At 46.6% G+C, this 12,666-nt stretch overlaps 1 protein-coding gene and 1 pseudogene across 7 annotated transcripts in view; one reads left to right on the plus strand and one right to left on the minus strand.

The window, feature by feature from the left end:
* Positions 1-12,666, plus strand: part of Myo18a (myosin XVIIIA) — a 106,524-nt gene that overhangs the window by 35,169 nt on the left and 58,689 nt on the right. The window lies entirely within an intron of this gene.
* LOC125365725 lies at positions 113-985 on the minus strand (annotated as a pseudogene).

The following is a 12,666-nucleotide window of genomic DNA, read 5'->3' on the forward strand; positions in this document are numbered from 1 at the left end:
AGCCACAGCGCCACTTCTGGCCATTTTCTGTATATGTGGTGCTGGGGAATCGAACCTAGGGCCTCATGTATACGAGGCAAGCACTCTTGCCACTAGGCCATATCCCCAGCCCCTATCCAGATTTCTTACACCAGATTTCTTGAATGACTTTGCCATTTTCCCCAATTACTTTTCCAACAAGATTCCTAGGAACCTGAATAAAATCTTCCACAAATCCCAAGAAACCTCTAGACTTTTTACAGCATCAGCACTTCCTCCATAGATTCTAAAGGTTCCAGTATCTTCATGTAGTTCAATGGCGGTAACTCTAGGAACCTTCCTTGCTTGCTGTATGTTACTATCATGTGTTCCTATTGCCAGGCCCATTGAATCTTCTTTCACAACAAATTCCTCATGAAAAGCTGCTGCAAGTTGTTTTGTGCATTCTAAATGTTTAGTAGCCTCTTCATTTCTGGACATAAGCATCAACTTTGTATGAATACTTTGCGAATGCATGTCATTCAAGATATTAACTCTCTTTACAGTTGCTTCACTAGCAGACAGAATCATTAGCTGCGTGGTTTCTGGGTGGTAAAAAAATTCTTCAGGCTCCTACTGCTTTCTTAAAATTTTTATGTGCATTTTCATTAGCACACGCTTCTCTCCAATCTTCAGGAACATCAACTGTGCATTTAAAGAAGGTATTTTTTGACAGTTTTATTTTGATTGACAGGCCGAAGTCATTCAAATGTGACTATTTCATTGTAAGTGGCATCACAAGCAGCATATTCAATGACATAAAATTCTCCTTTCATCATTCAAACTGTAGCTAACCACCATCCACATGGTTCTTGGTCATTTGCTTCTGAGTATACCTCTACTTCATCTCCTTCACTAATTTCTTTTTTTTTTTAATATCAGGTGGTAGTGGTAATCTAACTTCATTAAATGGAACCTGGCATTCTGGTTGCCAATTATTTTCAAAAACAACTGTGAGGGAAGTCATAATGAACATCTTTTTTTTTTTTTTTGGCCAGTCCTGGGGCTTGGACTCAGGGCCTGAGCACTGTCCCTGGCTTCTTTTTGCTCAAGACTAGCACTCTGCCACTTGAGCCACAGTGCCACTTCTGGCCATTTTCTGTATATGTGGTGCTGGGGAATCGAACCCTGGGCCTCATGTATACGAGGCAAGCGCTCTTGCCACTAGGCCATATCCCCAGCCCCCATAATGAACATCTTTGACAAATCCCTTATAGTAAGCCTCATTGGAGGCTCAAACCTCCACTGTCAGCTTCACCATGTTGGAAACCAAAGGCCGCTGGGAAGAGATTCTAGAAACTTTCCAACCTGAGGTGGGGAGGGTAGTGACAGGATTTGTTGATATTAATCATGTAGTCACTGCCTACAATTTGCCAAGCCTAAGCTTACATATAGAGTTTTTTCTACTCTTAACAACCACCCCATAAGGGTGTGTGAGTGTGTGTGTGTGTGTGTGTGCGCATGTGTACACAAGCATGCGCGCCCACTTGAACTTAGGACCTTACATTACTGCTCAGCTTTTTTACTCAAGGCTGATGCTCTACCACTTAAGCCATAATTCACTTCCAACTTTTTGCTTGTTAATTAGAGATGATAGTCTTGGGGATATTTTCTTCTTGGGCTGGCTTTGAACCATGATTTTAGCCTCCTGAGTAGCTGGACTATAGGAGTACGCCACTAGTACCTGGCTTTAAAAAAAAAGGCTGGGTGATGGTGGCTCCCACCTGTCATCCTAGCTACTCAGGAAGCTGAAATCTGAGGAACTTGGCCTGAAGCCAGCCCAGGCAGGAAAGCCCATGAGATTCTTATCTCCAATAAACCACCAGAACGGGAAGTGACACTGTGACTCTAGGTGGTAGCGAGCTAGCCTTGAGCAAAAAAGGCTCAGGGGCAGCCCTCAGGCCATAAATTCAAGCCCCAACAACCAAAAGGAAAAAAAAAAGGTTGGGACTCTGAGTAATTTTCCCTTAGGTAAGCTGAGATTTAGCTCCAGCTGCGTCCAGCTGCTAGGTCTCTGCTCTTTACCCCATACTTCCAGATTGGGCCTTGGGATTCAGGAAAGGCTTCCTGAAGGAGGTAGGATTGACATTGGCATTCAGGGATGGGAGGGCTGGGCAAGCTGGAGGAAATGGTAGCACAGACTTGGTGGTGGAACAGTTGGAGAACATGGGGAGAGCTACCTAAGACAGGTGAGAGCTAGGAGAAGTGAGAGAGACCAAGGGCAGAGGAGGGACCAGATTGCAGATTCTGGCCGTGGTTAGACACTGAGGGTCCTGGTGATGGTCTAGTCAGCTATGCAGTACCCACATGGCCTGCAGAGCCATTATTCAACTCTTAGATGTGACCATGTTAAGACAGTGCCCATCTTTGGGCATGGAGGGACAGTCTGTGGTTGGTATGGAATCAAGGGGCTTCCTGGCTGTAGTTTCCCTCTTTTTTTTTTTTTTTGCCAGTCCTGGGGCTTGGACTTAGGGCCTGAGCACTGTCCCTGGCTTCTTCTTGCTCAAGGCTAGCACTCTACCACTTGAGCCACAACACCACCACACCACAACACCAGTGGCTCACAGCTGTAATCCTGGATACTCAAGGGGTTGAGACCTGGAAGATTGCTGTTTGAAGCCAGAAAAGTCTGTTCGATATTAGTGGGCAGAAAAATCTGCCAGATTCTCTCTCTCTCTCTCCTCTCTCTGTCTCTCTCTCCTCTGTCTCTATCTCTGTCTCTCTGTCTCTCTCTCTGTCTCGCTCTCTCTTTCCTAACCAGCAAAATGCCAGACTGGAGGTATGGCTCAAGTAGTAGCGTACCAGCCACAAGAAAGCATGAAGCACAGAATTTAAGCCCTGAATCTGGACCAAAAAAAAAAAAAAAAAAGCCTCAGGCAAATGTACAACTACAAGGGCCATCTTGGCCTTCCTACTTCTGGCTCATCTGAGGTTGCAGGTTGGCTGTAGTGTTTTAATGGGGGCTGGTGCTTTCTGAAGGAGCCTGCAGGATTGATGGGGCAGAAGTGAGGCCGTTATAGTCATCAAGGTATCTAGCAAGCCTCTGTCCCTAAAACAAAAACAAAAGAATCATCTGGAGGAGTTTTGTTTCAAATCCCAGACCATGTAAATCAAACTGAGAGAAAAAGGGTGCAATTCAAGCACTCAGTATTTTTCAGTTCCTTCAGGGCCCTTCAGTGAACAGCAGGGTTGTCACCCCTGTGTGAAGGGGGCTGTTGGGATGTGGGAGCCTAGGGCATTGCACATAATCCAGAAAGACTAACCGGCCTCCTTGGGAAGAAGTGTTACTTCCTGGAAAGCAGAGGAACAAGCACCATATCCTCATAGCCCGAGTAGTTCACAGTGTGGCTAGGCAACTTGAATAGCATTGGCTAGGTAGGTAGGAGAGCTGGTTTGGTCCTCTTGGGCCATAATTACCAATTTTTTCTTGGAGAAAAGTAATTCCTACTTCTTGGCTCTCAGAACGTGCCATGAATGACAAGCCTGTTTCTGGAAGCCTGGACGCCTCAGCATCCTAGCATCCTAGCATCCCCCCATCCCTTCTTTCTTTCTTTCCCTCTTGGAAGAAGGAAATAATGACTGTGTCTTTTTTTATTTTTAGCTTACTTTCTTTTAAAAAAGGTGTTTTGTTTTTGTTTTTGCTAGTCCTGGGGCTTGGACTCGGGGCCTGAGCACTGTCCCTGGCTTCTTTTTGCTCAAGGCTAGCACTCTACATCTTGAGCCACAGTGCCACTTCCAGCTTTTTCTGTTTATGTGGTGCTGAGGAATCGAACCCAGGCCTTTGTGCATGCTAGGCAAGCACTCTACCACTAAGCCACATTCCCAGCCCAGCTTTTTTTTTTTAATTGTAAAGATGATATACAGAAAGGTTACAGTTACATAAGTCAGGTATTGAGTACATTTCTTTTTGAACAGGGCTACCTCTTCCCTTGTTTGAGGTCCTGTTTGCTAAGGTCCTATTTGTAAGCCCTCTTTTTTGGCTCTTTTCTCATCTTGGTCCCAGCTTCCATTTCAATCCACAGCCCTGCTCTGGGCATCCCATGGCACTAACCAGAGCCAGGCCAGGATTTCTCATTTGAAGAGTACTGGCTGTTCACTAGCAGCTGTTGCTCATTGGTCAGACACCCACGATTTCCTGTGTCTGTAGGGCTAAGGCCCACCCATCCTGCCCCACCCACCTACCTTCGGTGTTGCTGCTTGCTGAGTGGGGAGGGGATGGGGGAGAGGGAGAGAGAAAGAGAACAATTGATTTTCTGCATGTCTCCTGTGTGTTGCTCCAGAGCGGCAGTGATGGGGGGGGGAGGGTGGAGGGGTCCTGTGGGTCTCTACTCTAGCTGGACTTTACAGGATGACCATGTAGCCAATGTGTGGGCAAAGTGTGCAGTCGGCCCTGTAGTGTTGGATGTGACATTGGTGGCTGTCTCGGTCTCTGCTGCAGTAATTATTACATGGTAGGAATAGACCTATGATCTGTGCATTCTCAGGAACACTGTGCTGTGATTGTGCATGATGGGGTGTGTGCATGGCTTGTCTCGATCTTGGCCTGTGGGGCCGGGGGCTGCAGGTCTCAAATTCCTCTGCTATTTTTAGGGGCTATATCAGCTCAGCTGTCCCGGAGCCTGGGTGTGTGTGTCAGAAGGAAAGTGCCACCCTCTCTGCCTCTTGGCCCTACTCCTCCCACACTGCCTGCCCTGACTCCATGCCCTTACTCCAAAAGCTTCCTTCCTCCCATTTACCCGGGCCACATTGCCCTCACACTCCGCTCCAGGCATACCTGGTACCGGCAAGTCCTCCTCGGTGCTCCTGGCTCTGCTGTTTCCACTGGCCAGGGTTGGGCAGCTGTGGTGGGAGGGGCCTGGGGGAGAGGGAGGGAGGGGACCAGGGGCGGGGCTGCAGCCTGTGCTATTTTGAGCTGCTAACCAAGCAGCAGCGAGAGGAGACTCCTTGCTTTAGGCTGCTCCAGCTCTGGCCATGCGGGTGAGTGTCCCTCTGATCCCTCACCCTGGAAATGTCCCAGGGCTTCTAGTGTTGTTTCCCCATTTATGAAAGGAGGAACATTGTTATTTCCTCCAGATGTGGCCTAAGTAGATGGAGAGGTTGGGGTGGGGCTGCCCTGGAGTTCTCTCTTAACCTCTTGCTGGAAAGGGCATTACCGAAAGTAGGAAGGGCAGCCTTAAAACCCCTCAGAGGCAAGGGTCCGACTCGTGACTTTGGGCACTTTGGAGTGGGTGTTGTGTTCTTAACCTCAGTTTCCTGAGACTGCTTTTACCACCACCAGGCGTGACATGCCTTTGCACAACCATTAGTGTTTTAGAGGCCTTTACTCTTTGGAACCTTTTTTCTTCCAAAGCCCAAGAACTCCAGCACCCCAGACCTTCTGAAGTCTTATCCCTGTCTAGATAGGAAAGAGGGGCCTGAGGGAGGATGATCCTGGGAATTGTCAGGGACCACTCTTCTTACTGTCCCCAAGAGGACGGTCAGTATGGCTTCTTCCATCCCCATGCCTAAGACACTTAGAAGGGGTCCAGATGGCTCTGGAGGATGCCCTGATTGTTTGTAAGTCCCCCTTTTAGCAGGGTTTACTCCAGAGAAGTCAGTTCCTTAAAAAAGCAGTGAGGAGAGACATAGCTGCCTTCCCTCAGTCCATCCTGTTCTCCTCCCTCCCCCCACTTCTTCCAGCCATCAAGGGTAAGGTTTTCAATTGAGTCAGCAGTTGGCAGAGTATGTGGGCTGGCCCAGTCCGGAGGTGTATCAGGAGTCTGAAAAGTGCCCATGAGCATTTGTTTTCCTCTGTGACCAGGGACTGCCCGTACCCAGCCCCCCAACTGATACTAGTATCCAGGAGTGTGTGGCCAGGGTGGGTGGAGTCAGAACTCTTCACCCCAAGAGCTGGGTGCTACTCCTTACCCCATTCTACACCCCTGGGTCCACCATAGATTTGGGGCCACATATGATGGCCAGGCCGATGGCAAAGTGTCCTGTAGACAGGCAATAAGCATCTCTGGAAGGGGAGGCCTCCCGTAGGCCTGGCCGTTGGAGGAGGAAACCCGGGGCCTTCTGCAACTGCACTGGCAGCAGGAAGCTATTCCAGTGCACCTGCTTCCTCTGGGCCAGCTGGCAGTGGGGCCCCATAGTGGCTGGGGGTACTCACTGCTTTCTGTTCCGCCCTGGGGCCGGGGCCGGCTCTGGCTGGACCAAGAGAGCCAGAATGTTCCTACCCAGCTCTTCTGGGTCTCCTTCCTCTTCTGGCTGGCATTGTGGCCTTCAGGTCACTGTCTGCAGAACTCCTCCTCCTTTGAAGCAGCTCTGTGAAAATCATGTTGGGGTTGTGGGTGGAGGAGCAGGTTGCCCATGGAAAGCCCTGCTCTTCAACCAAGCTGTTGCCCTGGCAGCTGCTGTGGGAAGGACCACGGTGTAGGTGGAGAATGGAGGCCAGCGGCAGGACTGACTTTCCCGCCCCCCCCCCCCCCCTTAAAGTGAGCCTTGGAAGCTCTTGCTAGAGGACAGACCTGGCTCTGAGTCCCAGATCTGCCCCTTGCTGCACTGAGGCCTTGGTCAAGTAGCTTGACTTTCTGGGTCACTTTTGCTCACTTTTTTTTTTTTTTTTGCCAGTCCTGGGCCTTGAACTCAGGGCCTGAGCACTGTCCCTGGCTTCTTTTTGCTCAAGACTAGCACTCTGCCACTTGAGCCACAGTGTCACTTCTGGCCTTTTCTATATATGTGGTGCTGGGGAATTGAACCCAGGTCTTCATGTATATGAGGCAAGCACTCTTGCCACTAGGCCATATTCCCAGCCCCCTTTGCTCACTTTTGTAGGACTCATTGCCGAGGGCCAGTATCTTACTCCAGTATTCCTAGCTCATCTAGAGGCTGAGATCTGGAGGATAGTGGCTTCAGGCCAGCCTGGTCAGAAAAGCCCACTAGACTCTCTCCAAAATAACTAGCAAGAAACAAAACCCCCAGACCACCACCAACAAAACAGGGCTGGTGGTATGGCTCAGGTAGAAGAGTGCCAGCCAAACAAGCAGGCTAAGCAAGCATGAGACCCCGAGTTCAAAATCTCAGTGTTGGGGCTGGGGATATGGCCTAGTGGCAAGAGAGCTTGCCTCGTATACATGAGGCCCTGGATTCGATTCCCCAGCACCACATATACAGAAAATGGCCAGAAGTGGCGCTGTGGCTCAAGTGGCAGAGTGCTAGCCTTGAGCAAAAGGAAGCCAGGGACAGTGCTCAGACCCTGAGTCCAAGGCCCAGGACTGGCCAAAAAACAAAAACAACAACAACAAAAAACTCAGTGTTGCTAAAAAATTGTTAAATGGTAAAAAATGGTAAAGTCTGGCTCAGACTGATATCTGTTCCAAAAGAGACATTATGGGGATCAAAAGGTATAATGCTTATAAATGGTGTAATGTAGAGAAACTGTTGGGGCTGGGTGTGTAGCTGAGTGGTAAAGTACTTGTCTAGCATGCTTGAGGCCCTGGGTTCAATCCTCAGCAACACACACACACACACACACACACACACACACACACACACACACACACACACACACAGAGTCATGGTTTATTGCTAATATCACTATTTCATCCTTTCTCCTCATTCTTCCTCCCCCAATCCAATCCTTTATATTCACTGGTGTTAGGCAGGACTGGCAGGGAGAGGCTCTCTGAGTGGTCCTCTGTGCCTCCGAATATGAATGGTGAAAAAAGGAAGGAGAATTCTATACCTCTCTCCTCAAAATGAGAAGGCCCAGGTGTTGCCAGGGTTGGCAGAGGGAGAGAGGCTGGGAAGTTACCTGGGCCTTAAGTGACATCTTGGCTCCCTCCACACCCACTCTCAGAGTTACCTGCCACTCTTAGTGGCTAGCAGTGTGTAGATTTCTGGATTGGACAGGCTAGGCCTCTACATCTGTCTAGGCAGATCACTTCAGGCCTGAAGGGCTGCTCAGTGGATGGAATTAGTCTCTGAAGTGCACTTATGTTCCCCTTTCCTTCTGTGAGAGACATAGAACGTGGGAAGTTAAGGGAGGTGGTTTGTGCTAGTTCCACGGAGGGTAAAACCCAGCCTGGCCCTGATCCCTGACAGGTGCCTTCTGGGGCTGAGCATTGATGGGTCCCTTAGCACATTTCTTAGTTTTCTCCTCTTGAGAACAAATGCTTCTAGCTATTATCTCCTTATCTTTTTTTCTTTTTTTAATTGACTACTTAGCTATCTTCGCAATAAATATAAGCAGTAAGTAACAAATGCATTATGATAATACCAAGTGTCTCTACTGGGTCTAATTCACACGATTTATGACCATTATAATCACTGTTTACATGCTATTTAGGTTCTAGCTTTATATTTTAATTGATGTTATTTTATGTGGAGTTTTCCATATGGTTGTATTGTGCACATATTTGTCAGTTTAAGTGACAACTTAGCATTGTGTTGGACAAAAGCTTTGTTTTTACCTAACTGACCCTGATTCTAGGCACTTGGGTTGGGTTGTTTCCAATTTGGAGTGGCTGGGCAGAGGATTTCTAGAAAAGTGTTTGCTTGGGTTTTGTGGGTTTTCTCTCTCTCTCTCTCTCTCTCTCTCTCTCTCTCTCTCTCTCTCTGTCAGTCCTAGGATTTGAACTCAGGACCTGGGCACTGTCCCTGGCTTCTTTTTTCTCAAAGCTAACACTCTACCTCTTGAGCCACAACACCACTTCTGGCTTTTTCTTTGTATGTGGTGCTGAGGAATCAAACTCAGGGCTTCATGCATGCTAGGAAAGCACTCTACTGCTAAGCCACATTCCCAGACTCTCTCTTAGTTTCTTAAAGTCAGTTCATTGGATATGCATTCCTGAAGATGGGGTGATGAGGCCAGAAGATGATGCATTCTGTGGCTATTATGGTTCCACAGAGAATAACGAAGCAATTTCCAACTGTCCCTGCCCTCTTCCTAATCCTGGACTATGAGTTTAATACCTATTTTTGTCACTAAATTTAGAGATTACATCTCCCTTGTTTGTACTACCTCTCTGAGAATCAGGGTGGACAAGAGTTATTCTCTGTAGTTTACTATGAGGAAAGAGATCAGATGGGACAAAGGTTCGGGACAAGAGCCCTTATTTCACATTGCCATGTTTGTTAAATGCTTACATTATGATAGGTAAGACAGAGTCCTGCCAAGGAGGAAATCACAATCCAGGAATGACATAGTCACCCAAACAGCTTACCAAGATCCATCTGGATTGTGAAGCCCAGCCCTACCATAACTAGTCATGGGGCTCTAGGCAACTTACTTTCTCTGTTTCCTGACCTAGAAAGTGGGTTGTTGTAAGGATTAAATGAGAGACAAGTAAGAAACAACTTTCCGCTAGGCCTAGCTCAGAGTAAGTAAATAAATGTGTTGGTTTATCTTCTGTCCTCTTGAAGGAAGAGGTCAATGGAAGTGGTGTGGACAGAGGAGATGGCTGGAGCCTCAAAGAGTATGGCAGGGTCATGGGTCTTGCCTTTGCAAGTCTGGAAACCCCATTTCGAAAAGTTGTATGCTCGTGAACACCATCATGCTTTGGCTTGAGCTGGATCTTAGAAACCTTTATGCTGCTGAAATGTGTCTGTTAGATTTGGCCTCAGCCCCACTGGTGCTTGCCTAACATACCAGGAAAGGTTGACAGCAAAAGAACAGTGGCCTCGGAGTCAAGCCCACTTGGGCTTAAATCCAAGTCCCACCTCTTATTAGCTTGGTAACAATCCCTTTCAGAGACCCTTTCTTTTTTTTTTTTTTTTTTTAGATGATTTTTTTTATTATTATTAATTGAACATAAATTTTTTTACAAGGTGTTATGCAAAGAGGGTGCAGTTACATAGTAGGGCAGTGTGTACAATTCTTGTGATATCTTACAACCTGTTTTTCCATCCCTTGTCTAGGTCAGGTAGACCCATATGCAATATACAATGTATAAAGCACATATACAGTGTTCACAGACTTGGGCTCTACTGTCTCTCCGTCTCCCTTTGTTAACAGTCATATATCAGGGAGATCATGCCCCTTTGTTTTCTGTGTTCTAGGCTTGTCTCACTCAACATTATTTGTTCGAGTTCTGACCATTTCCCTGCGAATAACAATATTTCACCATTCCTAATCGCTATGTAGTATTCCATTGTGTATAAGTACCATATTTTTTGGATCCGTTCGTCTGTGGAGGGGCATCTGGGTTGTTTCCAAATTTTGGCTATTGTGAATTGTGCCGCGATAAACATGGAAGTACAAATGTCCTTTTGATATCTTGGGGTTTGCTGTTTAGGATAGATGCCTAGGAGTGGTATGGCTGGGTCATAGGGTAGGCAGAGACCCTTTCTTCATCAGTGAAATGGGAATAATAGTTCCCATGTCATGAGATCTTTGGAAGACTTACACCAGAAAATCTGGGTTAGTCAACCATGGTGGCACATCTGTAGTCCCAGAATGGTTGAGAGGCTAAGGTGGGAGGATTGTGACTTTGAGGCTAGCCTGGGCTTCACAGCAAGAGAAAAATGAAAGTAACAAAGAAGCCACATATAATCCTTGCTACTTGGGAGGCTGAGATCTGAAGATCAGAGTTCAAAGCCAGCCAGGGCAGAAAGTAAGACTCTCTTCAATTATAACCTCTCAAAATCCAGAAGTGGCAATGTGGTTCATAGGGGTAGAGCTCTAGCCTTGAGCAAAAGAGCTCAGGGATAGTACCCAGGCCATGAGTTCAAGCACCATGATGGATTTTAAAATAAAAAAGTAACAAAGAAAGAAAAGAGAAAAGATGGAAGGAAAAGAACAAGGAAGGAGGAAAAGTAAAAAGAAAAGTAAAAAGAAAATCGGTGTTGAATCCTTATACAGGGCTTATGGCCCATCTCTTTGTAGGCCTCCTATATTCAGTAATGTTGAAAATGGCTGAAACCCTAGAGAGAGAACAGGCTGGGGATGAGAGTCCTTAGCTCTTGACACCCTTGCTTCACAGGCCTTAGTTCCCATTTGAGCGACTATAAAAGAGGTATTACCACTGCATTTGGAGCTCAAGTTCCTTACTGGTTCTGTACTGGATAAAGATTGCTCTTGATGGGCTGGGTATATGGCCTAGTGGCAAGAGTGCTTGTCTCATATACATGAAGCCCTGGGTTCAATTCCCCAGCACCACATATATAGAAAGTGGCCAGAAGTGGCGCTGTGGCTCAAGTGGCAGAGTGCTAGCCTTGAACAAAAAGAAGCCAGGGATAGTGCTCAGGCCCTGAGTCCAAGGCCCAGGACTGGCCAAAAAAAAAAAAAAAAAAAAAAAAAGATTGCTCTTGATGCAAAGCAAAGCTTCTTTAAAATGCTGTGATAAAGAAGAGAGGGGAACTAGTGAGGCAATTCTGCACAAAAGGCACAGAGAATTTCCCCTGGGGAGAGCCCCACACATGGGTTTGGAATGAGAAATAGCTGATACAGGGGAACAGACTGGTGTCTAATGGCCTATGTCCTTCTGGAGCATATGGACTCTACTTGGAAAAGTAGGAAAACTTGGACAGAGATCAAAGAGCAAACAAATTAATTAAGCAAGTTTAAAGTCTCTAACATATTAACTGAGTACTAAGACAAAAGTCAACAAAACCATTTAATACTAATTGAGGTCAGTAGTGCACATCTATAACTCCAGCTACTTAGTAGAAGGAAGGAGTAGGAAAATAATGGTCTGAGGTCAGTCTGGGAAAAAAGCACAAGACACTATCTAAAAAGATGAACTAAAATCTGGGCCTCAGTGGCTCACACCTGCAATCCTAGCTATTTGGGAGGCAAAAGAGTTTGAGAGACCTCAACACATAGCTGGGCACCGTGGTTTGCACCTGCCATTCTAAGCTACATGGGAGGATCATGGTACCGGGCCAGCTAGGACAGAAAAGTACACAAGACTCTTATCTCCATCAGGGGAAGCTGGACAACATAGTGTATGACTGTGATTCTAGCAAGGACTGGAAGCTTTCAGTCAGCGGATGGAGTCTCAGGTGCATGCTTGGGTGGGAAGTGAGGTCCTATCTCAAAAATAAGCAACCCAACCCTTCTCCATTGTTGGTGGGAGTGCAAATTAGTACAACCACTTTGGAGAACAGTATGGAGGTTTCTCAAAAGGCTCTAATATAGACCTACCCTATGACCCGGCCATACCACTCCTAGGCATCTATCCTAAACAGCAAACCCCAAGATATCAAAAAGACATTTGTACTTCCATGTTTATCGCGGCACAATTCACAATAGCCAAAATATGGAAACAACCCAGATGCCCCTCCACAGACGAATGGATCCAAAAAATATGGTACTTATACACAATGGAATACTACATAGCTATTAGGAATGGTGAAATATTGTTATTCGCAGGGAAGTGGTCAGAACTCGAACAAATAATGTTGAGCGAGACAAGTCTAGAACACAGAAAACAAAGGGGCATGATCTCCCTGATATATGACTGTTAACAAAGGGAGACGGAGAGACAGTAGAGACCAAGTCTGCGAATACTGTATATGTTCTTGATACATTGTATATTGTATATATGTCTACCTGACCTAGAGAAGGGATAGAAAAACAGGACGTAAGATATCACAAGAAATGTACACACTGCCCTACTATGTAACTGTACCCTTTTTGCACAACACCTTGTAAAAAAATTTGTG

The sequence above is a fragment of the Perognathus longimembris genome, chromosome 17 (genome assembly GCF_023159225.1).
Source record: "Perognathus longimembris pacificus isolate PPM17 chromosome 17, ASM2315922v1, whole genome shotgun sequence".
Lineage (NCBI taxonomy): Eukaryota > Metazoa > Chordata > Mammalia > Rodentia > Heteromyidae > Perognathus > Perognathus longimembris.